Source organism: Tupaia chinensis, unplaced genomic scaffold (genome assembly GCF_000334495.1).
Source record: "Tupaia chinensis unplaced genomic scaffold, TupChi_1.0 Scaffold000305_1, whole genome shotgun sequence".
NCBI lineage: Eukaryota > Metazoa > Chordata > Mammalia > Scandentia > Tupaiidae > Tupaia > Tupaia belangeri.
The window spans coordinates 3,454,646-3,469,803 of record NW_006159795.1 but is presented as its reverse complement, the minus strand read 5'-3'; positions in this window follow the sequence as shown (position 1 = coordinate 3,469,803).

Genomic DNA, 15,158 nt, shown 5'->3' with positions numbered 1-15,158 from the left:
TCAGCCATTATGTAATTTTTTAATTTAAAATTTTATTTCTATTTGACAAAAAATAACTTTATATATTATGGGGGTACAATGTGATGTTTTGAGATAAATATGTACACATACACACACACACAGACAGACATACACTATATAATTATTATACCAAACTAGTTAACATATCAGCACCTTACATATGAATGTTTTTTGAGAACACTTAACATCAATCCTGTTAGAAATTTTGAAATATATAATACATATTATTAATTATGGTCACCATGCTGTGCCATAGACCTCTGAAAAATTTATTCCTTCTGTCTAAATGAAACTTACTAGGCGTTTTGCTTTATTTTGTTTTAGATTTTGGCCATAGGGCATGTGCACTCGCTGAAACTGGAGAGACAGAGACAGAGAGAGAGAGGGGGAAAGAGAAATCACACCCCAGGGAGTGGCTATGCTAAAATCCCTTCTCTTTCACTGTCCTCTCAGCCTTTTGGGCGCACATGCATGTATGCCTGACATAGTTTTCAAGTGACCTGGTCCAGGATTCAAACCATGGAGTCAACCATGTGGGATCTAGTGCCTTAACCACGTGTTGACACAAAACTTTGTTACTTTTAATCAACATCATTGCCGCAGCCTTTGTTAATCACTGTTCTACTCTCTATTTTCATAAGTTTACCGTTTTTAGATTCCACATGTGAGACCATATAATAATAGGTCATTAGGAAAGTCATGACATATTTTTCTATACAAAAATGCATCACAGCTTTCCCTATGACCCAATATATGTCTTTCTGGGGCTGACTTATTTCACTTAGCATACTATCATCCAGAGTTTTCCATGTTGTGGCAGAACTTCCTTCATTTTTAAGGCAGAATAGTATTCATTGTGTATATATGCCACATTTATTTATCCATCCTTCCATTTTTAGTACTTAGGTTGATCTCATATCTTGCCTATTGTGAATAATACTGCAATGATGAACATTGGAGAACAGATATCTCTTTAGCATTTAATTTTAATTTCTTTGGATATATTTTCGAATTGATGGGTTATATAATAATTCTACTTTTAGTTCTCTAAAGCACCTCCATGTTGTTTTTTATAATGGCTGTACTAATTTACATTCCTGCCAACAGTTTACAGGGTTCTCTTTTATCCACATCCTCACCAGCACTTGTTACTTTTTTTTTTTTAAATAAGAACCATTCTAACAGGTGCACAGTGATATCTCATTGACTTTAATTTTCATTTCCCTGATAATTAGTGATATAGAGCACTTGTTTATAAACCTGCTGGCTATTTTTATGTCTTCTTTCAGAAAATGTTCATTCATGTCTTTGCCCACTTGTAAATTGGTTGTTTCTTTGCTATTGCACTACTTGATTTCTTTATATATTTTGGGTATTAACCCCTTATCAGATGTATGGTTGGCAATATTTTCTCCCACTCTGTAGGTTGTCACTTCTGTACAGAGATGCACAGTTACAGGTTGCCTCCTGGACCACCATTATTTTAAGCAGAAGCAGAGCAAAGTTTTGTATTTTAAAATTACAGTACATATAATTTAATAATCGTCAAAATGGAGTGAAAACATTTATTGGATTTGAGATTAAGAGATAAGTTCTTTTGGCATTACAATAATGATGTAACTTTAATCAGAAATCTTATAGTTCAATGCACAATTATCATGTTTAGTGCAGTTTTAATTCATGGAGCTAGTATGAGAATTCATGAGAATAAATCTGTATAAAGAGTTGTAAATAAAGTAGTATTCCAATATTAAAAATAAGGATTTAGACATATGTACTATTCTTATAATTGTTAAGTTCTTTAAAAATATATTTTATATATGTAAAACTAGTGTCATAAAATAGTTTAATTTCTTTTCTCTGCATGTGAGGGAGAAATTGAAGTGTTGTAAATAAAAATCTTCCAAAATATTTTTTAAATAAACTGCTTTATATTCCTGGAGAAATTTTGTGATGTCAATTTGTTTTTTCAAAAACAAATTTGTCGTGGCTTCATTTCTTTTTAATTCTATTTTTATTGGCCATTAATAATTATATATGTTAATTGGGCATTACGTGACACTTTGATACCTGCATACTTTGTAGAATGAGCAAATCAGGCTAGTCAACATATCCATTACCCACATACTTATCATTTATTTGCAATGAGAACATTTTAAATCCACTCTTTAAGCATTTTCAAAAGTGCATTGATATGAACAGTAGTCACATTGCTGTGCCATAGATCCGCAGGATTTATTCCTCCTGCCTCACTGAAACTGTGTGCCCTATGACCAACATTTTTCTTCTTCCTCCTTCCACTCACGATCTTGGATAACCACCATTCTCCTCTTTACTTTCCTGTGAGTTTAAATGTTGAGATCATGTGATATTTGCTTTTCTGTGCCTGGCTTATTTCACTTAACATAATGGCTTCATTTTTCAAAATGTTTAAATCAAAACATTTAATATATAAACTTAGACACAGATAAGTACATACCATGTGATCCATTTATTTGAAGTTTAAATACAGGCAAAATTAATCAAAAAGAATTGATAAGAGGACACCCTCAGTAGTTCTGGATATATTCTTTTTTTCCTATTTTTAATTTTGTGGCGTTTAATTGAGTAAAAACATTATTTGAATCCAGGACACTGGAGTGGCTTCCAAGGGACTCGGGTAACCTCATGGTCGTGCATACTTATATTCCAGAATGGGAAAGTTATGTACAAAAATGAAAGTGAGGAATTGAGACAGAGAAATAATTGGACATATTCTTTATCTGGGTGGTAGTCACATAGGGGTATAGATGCAATTCATTAAGCTGTACATAACACATGGAGGGCCCACAGCTGTTCACATGTTATGCGGTAATGAAGGGAGCATACATGCTCACTCATTTACACACAGGAAAAAGTCATCTATGAGGTGATAACAGGCCACAGAATGAACATAATTTTCATGGTAAGTCATGCAAAAAAGACAGTATATTTTCTGACAGCGCAAAGAGTTAGCTTCATTTAAATGCACTGTGTTGGCATAGATTGGACAATTCAGAATGAAGACGTATACTGCAGGTGCTGAAACCAAAGGAATTAGCTTCCCATTAAAAATATTGTAAGAATTCTATTCCTCTTCTGCTATCTGCTACCCTGAAATTTCTCTTGAAATATAACCGTTTTACCTTAATATACTACAGAGGAGCAGAGCTGGCAGGTGGCATGATGGCTAAAGGCGTTGGACTCCCACATGCCCAACTGTGTTTCTAGTCCCAAACTTGTGGCTTGTGTGTGTGTCTCTCTCTCTCTCTCCCTCTCTCTCTCTCTTTCTCTCTCTCATTCTGCCCCTCCCTAGCCAAATAAATAAATTAAGTTAAATAAAATAATTCTTTAAAAAATACTACAGATGAAAATAAGGCCAAAATATTTTTTTCAAATAAAATGACAAAGGGCTATAAGAGCTAACAAGAAAAAAGCATTTCAAACTTTATCATTAAGAAGAACAAGACTATCTATCATAATAACACAGAACACCTTATCTCTAAATAATGTTGTGTTCCATGGAGTCTCTTAAGTGTTATTTCTAACTCAACAAAGAAAGTCATGTCAAAAAGCAAAAAAGTATATATTGTAGCTAGTTTCATGATACATTCCATGTACTATGTATGAGTGAATATTCTTATTTTATTGCTTTTGCTTCTGATGTAACATAAATCCTCAAAAGGAGTGTCTAAGGTCAGTGCTTCTTAAACTTTAATATATATAGTAGATACATCACCTGAGAACCTAAGACTCTTATTAAAATTAGTATTTTGCATTAGTTCAGGAGCTGGACTGAGATTCTTGGCTTCTAAAAAGTAAGTTCCCAGGTGATGCTGATGTTCTCATTCCAAACACTACACTTGCAGTGAAAAAAATATATTAGATTAAAAGGTATTGGACCAGCAGGTGGTGTGGTAGTTAGATACTAAATCCTACATGGCTGACTCTGCAGTTTGAGTTCCAGACCTGGGGACTTCAGAATCATGCCAGGTGCTGGGGTATGCATGCCCAAAATCCTGAGAGGGAAATAGAAGAGAAAGGATTGCAGCATGGGCATCCCCTAGAGGAACGATTTCTCACTTTCCTTCTTTCTCTCTTTCCAGCAAGCACACATGCCCTATAGCAAAATCATTTAAAAAAAAATAAAATAAAAAAGAGCTATTTAGACATGCCAGAGATAGAAAAGTGGTTAAGACACTGGACTTCCCACAAAGTTGATGGCAGTTGGAGTCCTAGATCTGGCGGCTTGAAACTCATGCCAGGCTCATGTGCCTAGCATGCCCCAAGTCCTAGAAGGAGAATGGAGGAGGGACTATGGTGTGGCCATCCCACCCCTGGGAGGGGGTAACTACTCATTTTCACTCTCACTGTCTTTCTCTGTCTTTATCAAACAAATGTATGTGCCCTATGGCAAAACCCTTTCAAAAAAAAAACAAAAAAAAGTTATTTAGATTTGAGCTAGCCAGTGGCATTGTGGTTAAAGTGACAGAACCCCACATGGTTAACCAAATGGCTTGAGTCCTGGACCCCAGTGACTTAGGAAACATGTGGGACATGTGTGCATGCATGCCCCAAAGCCTGAGAGGAGAATGTAGGATGAAAGATTATGGTGCGGTCATCCTCAAGAGATAGGCGTGGGGGATGTAATGTACTTTCTCTCTTTCTCTCTAGAGAGTGTACGTGCCCTACAGCAAATATTTTAAATTCTATTTTATTTTTAAGAGGATTTTGCCTTAGGGCACATGCACTCACCAGAAAGAGAGACAGAGACAGAGATAATGAGAGGGAAAGTGAGAAATCACCCCCCAGGGGGGATGGTCACACCGCAATCCCTTCTCCTCCATACTCCTCCTGGGATCTTGGGCATGCATACACATGCCCCTGATGTAATGTTCTAAGCCACCAGGTCCAGGACTCAAACCACAGTCAGCCATGTGGGAGTCCGGCTATGTAACCACTCTGCCATCTGCTGCCCTACAGCAAATTAAATATATGTTTACATATATTTAGACTCATTGACATCGATTGACTTATGAAAGTTAGGAAAGAATGAAAAGCAAAATGTTAAAGTCAGGCACGAAGTATTGGTATACAAAATATGTTTCAGGGGAACCAGCAGTTAGCATAATGGCTATGTCGCTGGACTCCCGCGTAAGTCGACCGCAGTTCGCGTCCCGGACCCGGTGGCTTAGAACTCACACTGGGCATGTGTGCGTGCCTGCCCAAGATCCCGAGAGGAGAATGGAGGAGAAGGGATTGCGGTGTGACCATCCCCCCTGGGGGGTGATTTCTCGCTTTCTGTCTCTATGTCTCTCTGTCTGTCTGCCGCGCACGCACCCTGTAGTGAAAAACCTCTCCAAAAAATAAAAAAGAATATGTTTCGGACCAGCAGTTGGTGTAATGTCTATTTCACTGGACTCCCTGTAGTAGACCATTGTTCAAGTCCCAGACCCGGTGGCTTAAACTCACACCAGATGTGTGTGCATGCAGGCCCAAGATCCCGAGAGGAGAATGGAGGAGAAGGGATTGCAGCATGGCCTTCCCCCCTGGGGGGTGATTTCTGGCTTTCTGTCTCTCTTTCTCTCTCTGTCTTTCTGGTGAGCGCATGTGCTCTATAGCAAAAATCTCCCCCCCCAAAAAAAAAATTGTGGTAGAATTTGCAATATATTCAACTCTAGATGAACAGCACCATACTTTCAAAAGTTCTACTACTTATTTACTTTTTCTATTGTAAAGTGACTGTAATAACCCTTCAATTAGAGAGCAGTTTCAGTAATAGCATCTACTTTATTATATCAGCAGTTTTATTAAACTAATAACTGTTAGCATGAAGACGCCATTACTGTAAATTGCATTTATAATTATGGCACTAAGTATGCTCAGGTTGCATACAATTATTAGAGATTTCTACCCTAATCATTTAACCTCTCCTGCAGCTTTCCTCCTATCACATAGACTGTGAATTTTACTGTATGCAAGCCTTTATATGTAATTGTTTTCCTCTATCCCACAGTTATTCAAATTGATGCATAGTTTGGCCAGAACTTTGTGTTACTAGTTCATAACATATTAATTAGAACTTCCTCCCAATCTCTACTTCCCATAATCTGGTTTGGTTCAATATTTAGTGCCTCAATCAGAAAAAATTAACTATTTAGTTGAGGAAGGAAGATACAGTATAAAGAAATGTTTACATAAGACCTATATCACTTAGGGGCCCAGACAGTGGCATAGCCACAAGATAGGACCCTATGTGGGACTAACCTACTTAAGAAGATTCTTGGTTTACCTCCTGAGACCCCCGGAATACACAGGGCACACATGTGCCCATAATCTGCGACTGGGAGTGTGTCAAACCACAAAGGCACTGTTAGAGATGCCTATCTGTCTGTCTCTCTCTTCCTCTCTCTCCATGAGTCTTGCTCCTAGAAAAATAGATAAGCAAACTCTAATTAATGAATTAAAATAATTTTAGAATATTGAAAAAAAGAAATGTCCACATTAACATTGATGCATACTGGACACACCAAATTACAGTGACTTCAACTTAAAACCATTTACCATCATCCCTGTCGGGTCAGCGGGGGCACATACTTAACGTGACTCAGCTGGGTAGATTGCCAAGATGGCTCCGCTATAGCTTTACGCGTATCTCAGGCACCTCCTCTGAGCCCAGCTCTCTTGATCATGGCCCAAACATGGGAGAGCACATTCACTTAGGATAGCACATTCCGAGCCTCCACTGCATCCTCTCTGCCAGAGCCACCACCAAAGCAAAGCTTAAACATCATCACTGTGCTAATGATGAGGCCAGAACAAGTCACAAGGCCGCTCCTACAGAAATGGAGCAGAAAGGTGTCAACTTCCTGGAATCCAAAGGGGATGAGAGATCATTTCAGAGTAATAATCTAATCTCCAATATTATATACATACGTAAGTACAAGTAATGTCTAAAGTCTGTGAGTCAGTTATTTTTATAACATGCTAAAAAGCCACAGTTATATTTAGCCAAATTAGAAACATTGAGATTACTTAGTTTCTTTTAGAATCTTAGGCTTTTAGAAAGAGTAAGAAATTATGTACCAATTATGTGGATTTTTTTTTTTTTCATTTTGATGCTATATTCTACTGGCCTCATGCAGAGGTTTTAAATTCCAAAACGTCTGGTGACTAAAGTCTTAGGCAAGATATAGTCAAGTCTTGGTCAAAGTGGCAAGGGCATTCATTCAACAACAAAAAAAATTCATCAAAGATTTTTCTATATGCCCTATGCTTATGCTCTGCAGTTCTTTCCTTTACAGCTTTTGCAGTGTTTACAGACAAATTCGAAGGCTCTCAATATGTGATGGTAGGTCCTGTATATTAGGTATACGCCAGTTCTCTCGTGGAGTGTTTAACCACCTGTCAAAAGACAAAGTACGAGACCAGCAGTTGGCATAGTGGCTATGTCGCTGGACTCCCGTGTAGTCGATTGCGGTTTGAATCCCTGACCCGGTGGCTTAAACTCACACAGGACACATGTGCGTATGTCCCCTAGATCCCGAGAGGAGAATGGAGGAGAAGGGATTGCAGTGTGGCCATTCCCCCTGGGGGGTGTTTTCTTGCTTTCTGTCTCTCTGTCTTTCTGGAGAGCACACACACTCTACAGCAAAAACCTCTCAAAAAAAAAAAAAAAAAGAAAGAAAAAAGAAAAAGTGCTAATATTGAATCTTGAGGGGTGAGAAAATAATTCACCAGAATAGAGGGATTAGGTGTTCTGTATAGAGGGATGACATCAGTTGGATGTAGAGTGTTACAAGTAATGGCACAGACATGGTATCTATGCCTGATGCTTTCTGCCTGACATTCCACAACTTCAGGTACTAGATCCTGTGGGAGTTAGAGCTTAATTAAGATTCAGGAACAAGGGGCTGGATGGTGATGCAGTCTTAATGCAATACTCTGTGAGGTTGACATACATGGAAAGGTTTTAGGTTTGCATCCGGAGACTCCCCTGAGTCTGCCAAGAGTGCATGTGCCTGTCATCAAGAGATGGTTGAAGCTGAGGGTGGATTATGGGTTAAAGACCCTACTGGGGGTGCCGGTCTCTCTGTCTGTTTCTCTGTATCTCACTTGTGAAAGAAATAAACTAAAAAAATAATGATGATGCAGAAACAAGACAGACTTCACTGGAACATGGAAAGGTATGCAAGGAAAGAAGTTACTCTGGGAGGTGCTGTCGACATCTGACATTGGAACAAATGCCAGGTTGATGATTCAACAAGGTCATTAGTCAGAGCCATACACTGACAGCTAAGACTCCCATATAGCTTAATAACTTTAAGGCAGTATTAGGACAACATTTATTAACTCTCAAAGAATGCTTTGCTTTCACATTTCCTATTTGATGTTTCTTGATCCATAGTATGCAAAAGGACATGATATTTGACCAGAACCATTACTTTATGCATTTCTGCATCATAATACAGGCTGACTCAGGTTATTTAATTTACTATAGTTTCTTTTTGAAAGCATGAATGCTTTCCAGTTCATTTTTTAGTCAAGAAAGAATTGAGTTTTTTTCAAGCCTTCCGGCACAGAGGAAAGCAACTTAGAAAATAACACTTAGGTGACAGAGTGATAGAAAAAAGTCCCTTTAGGGACCATTAACACTTTGCCTAAAGAAAAACTCTTAGTGAGTCTTCTTAATGTTTTAACCTACAGAGGCAACACCCTTGAAACGTTATGGTGAGACCAAGACTTGATGAAGGAATTTATTTTGGAATTTTATTTTACTCTACAGCAAAAACCTCTCAAAAAAAAAAAAAAAAGAAAGAAAAAAGAAAAAGTGCTAATATTGAATCTTGAGGGGTGAGAAAATAATTCACCAGAATAGAGGGATTAGGTGTTCTGTATAGAGGGATGACATCAGTTGGATGTAGAGTGTTACAAGTAATGGCACAGACATGGTATCTATGCCTGATGCTTTCTGCCTGACATTCCACAACTTCAGGTACTAGATCCTGTGGGAGTTAGAGCTTAATTAAGATTCAGGAACAAGGGGCTGGATGGTGATGCAGTCTTAATGCAATACTCTGTGAGGTTGACATACATGGAAAGGTTTTAGGTTTGCATCCGGAGACTCCCCTGAGTCTGCCAAGAGTGCATGTGCCTGTCATCAAGAGATGGTTGAAGCTGAGGGTGGATTATGGGTTAAAGACCCTACTGGGGGTGCCGGTCTCTCTGTCTGTTTCTCTGTATCTCACTTGTGAAAGAAATAAACTAAAAAAATAATGATGATGCAGAAACAAGACAGACTTCACTGGAACATGGAAAGGTATGCAAGGAAAGAAGTTACTCTGGGAGGTGCTGTCGACATCTGACATTGGAACAAATGCCAGGTTGATGATTCAACAAGGTCATTAGTCAGAGCCATACACTGACAGCTAAGACTCCCATATAGCTTAATAACTTTAAGGCAGTATTAGGACAACATTTATTAACTCTCAAAGAATGCTTTGCTTTCACATTTCCTATTTGATGTTTCTTGATCCATAGTATGCAAAAGGACATGATATTTGACCAGAACCATTACTTTATGCATTTCTGCATCATAATACAGGCTGACTCAGGTTATTTAATTTACTATAGTTTCTTTTTGAAAGCATGAATGCTTTCCAGTTCATTTTTTAGTCAAGAAAGAATTGAGTTTTTTTCAAGCCTTCCGGCACAGAGGAAAGCAACTTAGAAAATAACACTTAGGTGACAGAGTGATAGAAAAAAGTCCCTTTAGGGACCATTAACACTTTGCCTAAAGAAAAACTCTTAGTGAGTCTTCTTAATGTTTTAACCTACAGAGGCAACACCCTTGAAACGTTATGGTGAGACCAAGACTTGATGAAGGAATTTATTTTGGAATTTTATTTTAGAAATTTGAGAATATCTCATTGGTTAATTTAAAATTAGTATCCTTATTGTTGCAATTTCTACCATAGTCAATGTTTAAAATTTGCTTGAGGTGGTGGGACAAAGACCGGAGTATGTATAGATCATATATATATACATATATATGTGTGTGTGTATATACACACATGCACATATTTACACACACTCACATACATATACATGTGTACATCACACATAAATATATATACATATAAATATGCACATACATGTGTACACACATATATATGTATATGTACATATATCCATGTATATATGTGTATATACATACACATATATATCAAATACGTGTGTGTGTATATATGTGTGTATGTATATATGTGTATATATATATATATATATATGCACAAATATCATTCCACCAGTTAACCATACTTTTTTCTGTTAACCTTCTCTCTAAAGTCAAAGGTTACTTTGATCTGGGACCCATGCACCTTTTCCTAATAGCACTTTATTAAGGTACAATTTACCTTCAGTAAAATGCACAAATATTAAGTGGATAGCACAAAGAACTTTGACAAATGTACAAATTCAATTAACAATTATCCAGGTCAAGATATGGAATATCACTACCAAAAGTTTTATCTTGTCCTACTCCTGCTAACCATACCACCACCAAAGACAACTGTTACCCAGTCTCTGTGACCATAAATAATTGTCTCTTCTTGAACTTCTTTTAAGAAGAATCGTGCAGTGTGTTGACTTTGGAGTCTCACTTCTTTCTCTCAAACTGTATGTATTTTGAAGAATTCTTAACTGTAAAGGATAATCCAGGGCTTCTCTAAATATTGCATAAATATACGACTTCATCTATCTAAACACTAATTAAGCTAATTAAGAATTAAACTTATACTGGTTAACCTAAGAGTTTCTACTACAAAGTGTTATTCTAGAGAGGACTGGCTGAAATTTGCTACACAATATCTAAGAAAACTATGCTGAGACAACTTAAAAATAGAAATAAAATTGCAGGCAATAGAAAATATGTCTTTCCTTTTTATAGATAAGCTCATGGTAAGTACTTTTCAATTGCAAAAAGAAAAAGCTAGTTATAAATTATTCTTATCTATTTATTAAGGCTGCTCCCTCAAGGGACAATTCTAGATACTGTGTCATTAACCTTGTATCAGTTACTTGTTCTTTGTTTTTTTTTTTTTCTTTTCTTTTTTGTTTGTTTGTTTGTTTTTGAAGAGGTTTTTTGCTATAGGGTGCGTGTGCTCACCAGACAGACAGAGAGAGACAGAGAGACAGAACTCAAGAAATCACCCCTCAGGGGGGATGGCCACGCGGCAATCCCTTCTCCTCCATTCTCCTCTTGGGATCTTAGGCACGCACCACACACGCCTGGTGTGAGTTTTAAGCCACTGGGTCCAGACTGCAGTCGACTACATGGGAGTCTAGCGACATAGCCATTACGCTAACTGCTGGTCCCTCAGTTACCTGTTCTTGAATTTCAAAAAATTCTTTTTTCAGAGTTTGCTTTATTTTAGACCCTCCACATTTGTAGAAATTAGTGTATAAACTCGAATCTGTATGTAAAGTTCTGGAGATTCATCTTCAGACCTATGAAAAGAAGAAGAGGGGGGTAAAGTCCAAGTATTAAGGGTCTACTATGTATTGGTGGTCTGGGGTACTTTCTCCTATGTTAACCAATTAAATCCTTGTCATGAATTGTGATGCACAGAATCTAACACATCTAGTGGAATGCTAGTTCAAATGCATTAGTACTTAAGTTATACTGCTTCTAAAAGCATCTCTTACTCAGTTATTTCACTGTTGAAAAGCAGCTATATAACTAAAGACTAATTTTTATAAAATAGTCTATAGAAGCTTGTTCTATGTACAGTATACCACATTTTATTGACTCTAAAAAGACATTGATTAAAAGAGATATTCCCATTTATGTACCTAGTATCTTTTTTTGGGGGGGTGGTGAGGGCTATAGGGTGCGTGCACTCACCAGACAGACAGAGAGAGACAGAGAGACGGAAAGTGAGAAATCACCCCCCACGGGGGATGGCCACGCCACAATCCCTTCTCCTCCATTCTCCTCTCAGGATCTTGGGCATGCACAAACACGCGCCCGGCATGAGTTTTAAGTCACTGGATCCGGGATGCGAACTGCAGTCGACTACATGGAGTCCAGCGACATAGCCATTACGCTAACTGCTGGTCCCTCTTCCCTTCTTAACAAGGACTTCCTCAGTGTAGCAAATGTGGTTGGTGCGCAGCCTAAATAAATCAGCTTCTGTGAGTTCTGGTAGTACAGTTCCAACCTGAAAATGCCTCTGAAAGATTGTCTTAGGGCTAGTAGATTGTGTGGTGATTAAGGCACTAGACTCCCACATGGTCGACTGTGGTTTGAGTCTTGGACCCTGTGGTTTGAGTCTTGGACCCAGTGGCTTGAAAATTATGCCAAGCATATGAGCGTGTGCACCCAAAATCCCAGGAGGAGAGTGGAGGAGAAGAGATTGCTGCATGACTATCCTTCCCTACGGGCAATTTCTTACTTGCCCTCTCTCTGTGTCTCGGGTGAGTGTACATGCCCTGTGACAAAAACCTAAAAAAAAAATTGTCTTTAAGAGACTGATGTTACCTTCCTTGAAGGTGCTAGGAAGTGCCTTCCTACTTCCATGTCCTAAAGCTTATAGACAAAGACTTTCTGATTCTTCAGTAAGAAAACCGTGCCCTTTGGCTTCCAGGTTAGATTCTGAGATGCTATTTAGGTTACAGAGCCCTTTGGAGGATCAAGTTGAGACTACTGTTCAACTACAGTTTGTTTCCTTTTCTTCCCTGCACATGTCTCCTGAAAGCCCTCCTTCAATAAATCACTTGTAAGGATCCCCATCTCAGGCTCTGCGTTAGAAATCCAATCCTAAGACTTTATCTTTGCTGCCTCCTGAGGTGGGTCTCTGGGAGAAAACAGTGAGTGTAGCTTCAGGGTCATGGAATTCATGGACAAAGGAGGTAGACCTGGTTGTCTCTCTGGAATTCATTCATCCACTTGTCTAAACAGCCCTCCACTCAATGTTTATTGAATGCTTAGTCTGTGCTCTGTGCTATTTCAGACCTTAGGGGACAGTGTTAGCACTCAAATTTTCACAAAAATCAATCAATGAACTGGTTAGTTAACAATGAATTTTACAGTACCAAAAAGTTTGCAACGAACATTTCAATGTTTGGTTGTAAAAGTTGAAGAATGAAAACAACAGCAACAAATGAAAAACTTGTTTTTTAAAAAAGCCCAAGTCTCCACTCATTTCAGGGCCACGTATTCATTATCCAAAAAGTGGAAAAATAATCATATATTCTAGTGACCACTAAGATAGGATATAAACCGAGAGAAGTACTTAAAGAAAAATAAATATTTAAATGTAACTTTATGTCAGGCAATTCAGAAAATTCAATAAATCATGAAGAAAATGAACCTCTCTATGGTTTTTATGGTGAGGGGAATAACAGTGCTGGATTCTTTCGTTTGATTGATTTTGTGTTTTAAGTTTCTCTTTGCAGGCTATCTAAACCTGGGTCTATACATTTTTTTTTGTGATCTCATTTTGCTAAATAATTATAACACTTGTTTCTCTCAAATGAAATTATGATGAGAGTAACATTGTAAATGTATTTTGGTCTTTTCAAGATCATGTGTGGTCAAAAGTATGGGTCAGGATTTCCTGGTCCTTTTTTAAGCAGGGAGCAAAGATCCGATTAAATATTTATAAATCCAATTGGATTAAGTTAAACTAAGCCAAAGATAAAATTAAGAATTAAAAAAAGTGTCAAATTGCAGGGTCTACATAAATTATATAGGACATTAGACTCTTTAAACTTTCCGTTGACACTACTTATAAGGCAGAGTTGGTTTGTATGGTATAATAAATGAATAGTGCTTTCTAAGATTTTTTACTCAATGTTCAGAAGCCGTCTAAAAATATGCTCTGAGTAATTTACGTCCACTCCATTTTAATCAGAAAAAATAATATATGCATATCTATATGTATATATACTTATGTGTTTGTATGTATGATCATGTTGTCATATTGAAGATACACACACACACACACACACACACACTTAGTTTTATGTTTTTTTTGCCATAGAGCACATGTGTTCCTGCAGAAGGACAGAGAGAAGGAAAAGTGAGAAATCACCCTCCAGGGGGATGGCCGCACTGCAATCCCTTTTCCTTTATTCTCCTCTCAGGATCTTGGGCATGCAGGCACACACATTCGGTATGATTTTCAGGCCACTAGGTCTGAGACTCGAACTGCAGTGAGCCATGTGTGAATCCAGTGCTTTCACCACCAGGCCACTTGGTGCCCCCTCTCCAGAAATAGTTTAAATATATGAGTGAAACGCAGGAGAGGGAGATGGTGATTGTGGTGTTTTGCTGCTGCAGCTGTGAACATGCAGCACCTATTTCCAGAGTGAAGTCCCAGGCATCTTTACAGTGTGCTAAGAACATTTGGAAGCATGTGTGAAGAGGTGAAGTGCTCAAATGCTGTCATTCAGGGGAGAAAAAAAATGAAATATTTTTAAAATTATGAATAGCAAGCTACATCGCTTTAGTTGCTTTTACAAACCTTCTGATAAGAAAATCTTTAAAGATGACATAATCTTTGTAAGAAAAAATTAATTTTTCAATTTCAGACTGAAGGGTAGTGGACAGAGAGAGGAATGTAAATTCATGATAAAATGTCCTTTTGATCTCTATACTGATAGGAAAAAGGGAGCTGATTGCAGGCCAATTGTAGAAGAAACTTAACCTTGACAGAAAGGCATGCTATTCAATTATAATTAGTATTAAGTATTCATAAGCATTTTCAGAATTTTCATTTACTTGAGGTTAAAATACATAAATATGTTTCTGTATGGTAATATTATAGTTAATTTGATTTTGGTGTTGATAAGGCCAAGTTCAGGTAATCAATCTCAATTACGCTGGTTAGTTTCACACTAAAAAATTGTACCAAGGTGACACAATTTATCCAGGCCTAATTGACCATCTTGTGCCTTTGGCCACAGAGAGATCTCAAAAAAAGCAGACCTCAGGGAAATCACTACACACAGTCATTGGAAAAACTAACTCAATTTTCATGTTTTACCAACAATCAGTTGTGTTACTGTCAAGTGAATAAAGTAGAACTTTAAAGAAAAATCATCTTTGTACTATC